The 5407-nt window shown below is 38.0% G+C and overlaps 1 protein-coding gene across 1 annotated transcript in view; it reads left to right on the forward strand.

Annotated features, from left to right (window-relative positions):
- rnf228 (ring finger protein 228) overlaps positions 1-1336 on the forward strand; it is a 3936-nt gene extending 2600 nt beyond the window's left edge. The window contains exon 1 of the mRNA XM_032505159.1: positions 1-1336. This exon is cut by the window's left edge and continues 2600 nt beyond it. The gene's annotated coding sequence lies outside the window, so the exon portion shown is untranslated.
- The last annotated feature ends 4071 nt before the right edge of the window (positions 1337-5407 follow it).

Here is a 5407-nt window from a genome sequence, read left to right on the forward strand (position 1 = left end):
TTTACATAAGGGACATTGTCTCCAGACTTGTGTGCCTCACCTTGTTGCTGAAAGAAGTAAAAACTTCACTGTAATCATGATTAAAATCATTAAATCATGCACAGGCCTCCTGCCACCCAGCGTCCAGCTGGGGTGTTGGCAGGGATTTTCCTCTTTCTGTCACATTATTTACACAACGGAAGTTGAAAGCAGGCTTTCCAACACGGAGCTGCCACCCAAATTGACACCTTTTTACACTTGTGAAAAATGTGGGACTTCGCATTTGGCTTTGAAGAAAGGTCAGAATAGATACCCATGACTATAAATAGGCAATGTGTTTAATCGGTGTAATCTAGTCTAAAGTCCACCTTCCTTTTCTTTCTTCAAAGAGTGAGCATTGAAAATATCTGTTTCTTAGCCGGGCCAGACGTGGTGAACAACTCATTAATGGAAATATTTGGTGTTACCGGCTCCTCTGAGACTGTCGGGAGTCATAGTTACTTCTAGAAAGTTAAAGAGCCCTGTGAGCTTTGTGGCTGAGAACGGAAAGAAAAAAAAACTTTGTGTTATTTCAGTACCTGCACCAACACAATGCAAATATTTAATTTTCCTGAATCCGTTTCTATGTTTTTTTCCCCCTCAAATACATTGTGGGTCTGCATTAAAACAGAAACACTGAACTAACCTTTTAAATGAAATCAGCTTCAGACAACACAGTGTAATCAAAAAGGCCTATAATGGGAAAACTTCTTACTATGAACATTACTGTGAACCGTTGGTAAATACTGTGTATGTAATCGTTGCTACAATCTATACAATTATTTATTATTCTTGCATATGGCAAAAAGTGATACCTTATTTGTGGTGCAGTGTAAGACCCTCATATTGACAACTGTGTGATGGTCTGCATGTTTTCTGGCTCCTTGACATTCCTGTCAGAATTTACTATAGAATTTGGAAATGATTTGGACACTAAAGGGGTTTAACCTTTAAGCATGTGTTGCTCTCGCACACACTCATGCTATCCCACTGCATGGGGGAAGAGCAAAAATACCAAAAAAACACAATTCATCATGATTCTTACACTCCCCAATCTGACTCATGCTTGCTTCAATCACCCTGCTCAACCTTTTTCCAACTTTTAGATGATGCACTTTTACCCTCTTATTTGACACAAGTAACAGGGTATGTACCTTTTTGTTAAATGGTCGCATATTGTATTTATTTCAGAGGACCTAGAAAATGTTGTTGGTTTTTATGAGAACCTGTGGTTGTTGTTGTTAAAGTACCAAAATTATTTGCACAGAGAAATGTTCTTTGTGCTGTTTTACAGTAATAAAGGAAACATGAATACCCATGACATTCATTCTTTGTCTTTGTACAGTGAAGCTGATAGAATAGCCTGTTGCCAAGGCTGTTTTACCATGCCAAGTCTTACACAAAGACTGGTTTTAAATGGGTGTTGAATTAACACTGTACACCAGTTGATCATGTGTCCCCACAAGTAACACACATTGTGTTTAAATAGGAATCACATGTTAAACATAAAACCAGTGTTTTACTGCTGGTGTCAATAAAGCAGGCTGGAGGATAATCTGCTGTGCATCAAATATGCCCCCTACTGGTAAACTAAGAATGCTACACACTACACTTTGGGTCAGCTGGATTGCACTGCTGATGTAGGTCCAGTTGTGTAAACGTCTTGTGGCTAAAACTTAATTAAAAGTAAATACATTTTTCAATATGTTAATCTCACAGACTGAGCTTGCGTTTACCTGTTCGTACAAGGCTCCCTTTAAGTTCTTATTAATTAAGTCATTCAACAAGATTTCCCTCTCATAAACAAACAGAATAGATAAAAACCAATGTTTGACCAATCACCATCGAATTACAGGTTACTATTCATACATGACATAACTAGAAGTTCCATGCACGATAAATTAGAGCTGTCACACTGTTGCCTGAAATAATATAGCTCCCACCACTTTCATATTCTCAGCACCATGTAAACGTCTCTGATTGGTCAGATCAGTGTAGCAGCAGAGCACTAAACTGTATTTTTCAATCAGCTACAGTTGCACTAATTACTGGAAAATAGTTTGAGGAAAGTGCTTGTTTGCAAAGGAGCCATGGCAACTAAACAACACGAGGGACAAGTTTTGGTTAGGATGCTGAGCTAATGAATTTGAATGCCTCTCATTAGTCATTCGGCTGTTTTTTTTTTTATTCAATTCAATTCAATTCAATTTTATTTATAGTATCAATTCATAACAAGAGTTATCTCAAGACACTTTACCGATAGAGTAGGTCTAGACCACACTCCAGAATTTACAAGGACCCAACAGTTCTAGTAGTTTCCTCCAGAGCAAGCAGCAGTGCGACAGTGGCGAGGAAAAACTTCCTTTTTCCTTTTACCATCAGATATTTCCGATCCCTGTTCTAGCTCCACATAACGTGACGTCGGTCAACAGCGAGGATTTACCACTAGCATGGAGCCCAGCATGCACCCTAGGGGAATGTATGTTGTGCATGTGTTCAAACTATATTATAAATTGACAGAATAGTACAGTATGTCTGCAAAAGAAACGTTTTCCCCCCTCATTTCAAGACGTGCTTGTATTTGAGATGCAGTGGCCTAATGTGACACATCAACAATTCTGACTACTTGCATTGGGCTACATAAATATTCTTGTCATTATTAGTGAAAAAATATCGATTGTATTATTAATTACTGTACATGTTGGTGTATTTCACGTGGTCTGAGAGTTACGAAGGAAAATGTAAAAAAAAATTTTTTTTGAAATTGCCCCCGGTCTCCCTTACAAGCCACTGACTTGTTTTTTTTTCTTGTTTTGTATTCCATGTCATAGCACACCAAACATTACCTTGACATACAATGGTGACATTTTACGCTGCTTACAGTTAAACATTCAAACTATTACACCATGAAACACTGAACAAAAGTGCGTTAAGTGCGTCAGGAGACAGTAAATCATAATAACAACTATAATAATAGCTGGGTTGATGTAGGCCTCTTTTAAGAAGTACAAACGATATGAAGCTAAAAATGTAAACAATGGTGGAATGTTAATTATGCACAATGTGGAGGCCTATACAAGTTTTCCATTTTCTGCGACTTTACACTTCCACTCCACTGCATTTCAGAGGAAAAAAAATCCTACTTTTTACGCCATTATATTTATTTGATTGCTGTAGTTGTAACAGTGTAAGACTGTTGTTAAGATTAGCAATCTGTAATAATAGTCCAACAACAGGCTATAATATTGCAACATTGCTATATATGATTAAAAAACAACAACTTTTGAATGGGGCCATTTTCCACAATGAGCACTTTTAAAAATGAATCACATTCTTATGTACGGTACTTTTATTACAGTTTATTGTCGAGTACTAAGTATTTTTTTCAATGTAGTAGGCTACTGTTAATTTTACTTGGCCTAAGTCAAATATTTATAAACTTCTTCCACGCCCGGAACACAGATGAGAGATGAATATATTCTTTTCTCTTTTTCCTCTCCCTCTATCTCTTTACTCTTTATAGTAGTCTGAATATAAACTATATTAATTTATGATTTAGATACTAAATAATGTTAGATTTTACCATTGCAAATAAAAAAAAATAAAAAAATACTGAGTACAATATATTAAGGACAATGACGTCATTGCATTGCCGACTCACTGGTCTATTAGATAATATTAAAGTGTTAAATAAATACGTCTACTAATCTACTTTATTGTATACAATGAAGTAGATCCTGAACTTTTCTCTCTGTGGACTCACTGTCAGTCATAATTTTAATTATCATACAATTATTTAATTGATATTGCTCTATTTTAACCCCTTCATCTTTGTAGGAATTACAACTGTAATACAGTGCAATGGAAACTAATTGATTTGACAAAATGTGTGTTTGTGAATACACTCCACGCAGAGCATGTGATGCAACTAATTTATTTCTCATCAAGCGAGATTTCTGACTTTGAATTTCATCCCCCGGTAATGGATTGGACACGGAGATTCAGTGTCGCTTTTAAAGAAAGGGGCCGAGGTATGCATCATGCCGTTCTCTGTTTTCCATTTGCCCCCTCTTTTTTTCTTAGCTGTAATATCCTATTTCAATAAGATCACTGACACTCCCAAATCGTCACGTTCGTCTGCGTAAAGACTGATGGTTTCTTCCTTTCAGTACAAATACAAAACAAATATTACTATTATACCCCAACCTAATAGTCCATCCTTTATTCTATTACTCAAACTGCTGAAAACATTTAAGGTCCACGTGTTAACAGTGGCCTTTTCATTTATTTGCCTAAAGCCCGAAAAAGCCAATAATAGCCTACCACTCATTTGATGATAATGTGGCCTGAATTGGGACTCAGATAACACCTAGTATAGTAATTAAGCCATTCTTCAAAGTTTATGGGGTTCGTTACAAATTTACAAAGTCACATTTCCCCTCTTCTTGAAGCTATGTTATGACAACTTGCAGGAGTCATTCATGTCAAGGCGTGAAAATAATCCTCCGCCTGAAGATAATGACATCCTTCTTAGCAGGTGAAAGGCCCCCCGTTAGTCCTGCTTATTTTAAACTCAGCGTCCCATTGTTCGCACGCGTTTTTGACAGCAAAGTCAACATTTGAAGTGCGTTTTTTTCTTCCAAGGCAACTAGAAGAGACGAATGTTAATTGAAGCCTACTTAGCCTGGGGGACATCTCTTCCCTGTAAATTAAGGTAGATGACAGGGACTCCGACAGGCACCCCCCGTCAGGCCCCCGTCATAGCCCATAGGTGTGTGTGTGTGTCTTGAGACATGAAAGTGCTGACCATGCGCTGGGGGGGGGGTTCAGCTTTAGTTTTGCATGAGTTACACAAAGGTGTCAGGGCTTTCTTTGCAGGCGTTCAACAGATAAAACGTATTTTCAACTCCACTCCACGATTGTTTTTTTCTTCATATAGGCCTGGGTCTATAAATTTGATCATAAACAGATTTACCAATTTGCTTTCTTGCACTGTACCTTGATTGCCCCATTGATACCTGACGTAAAACCCCACCTGATCGACGTGAGGAAAGGTCGGCCCAGCGCTGTCATGTGTCCGAAATCACATGGACTGAATGAGTTTGAATGAATCCAAACATCGTGCGCAGGCCCACTCTGTTGGTGCGTCGGTGCAGACAATCAAACGTTGATGCTAAAATTGTGAGGACGGAGTGGCCATTCTTCGAATGATGGACAGTGAAGTAAAACGACCTTTTGTCTGATTTCAAAGCTCAGGACCGGAACCTTTGCTCCAGTGATTGATTAGGGACTAAAAGATGCTGTGATCCAAGATACTCCTAAAAGATACGCCCAAAAAAAAAGTCCATGGCTACATTTTAAGACACAACTCATCACTCCACTATTCATT

The sequence above is a fragment of the Etheostoma spectabile genome, chromosome 3 (assembly GCF_008692095.1).
Source record: "Etheostoma spectabile isolate EspeVRDwgs_2016 chromosome 3, UIUC_Espe_1.0, whole genome shotgun sequence".
Lineage (NCBI taxonomy): Eukaryota > Metazoa > Chordata > Actinopteri > Perciformes > Percidae > Etheostoma > Etheostoma spectabile.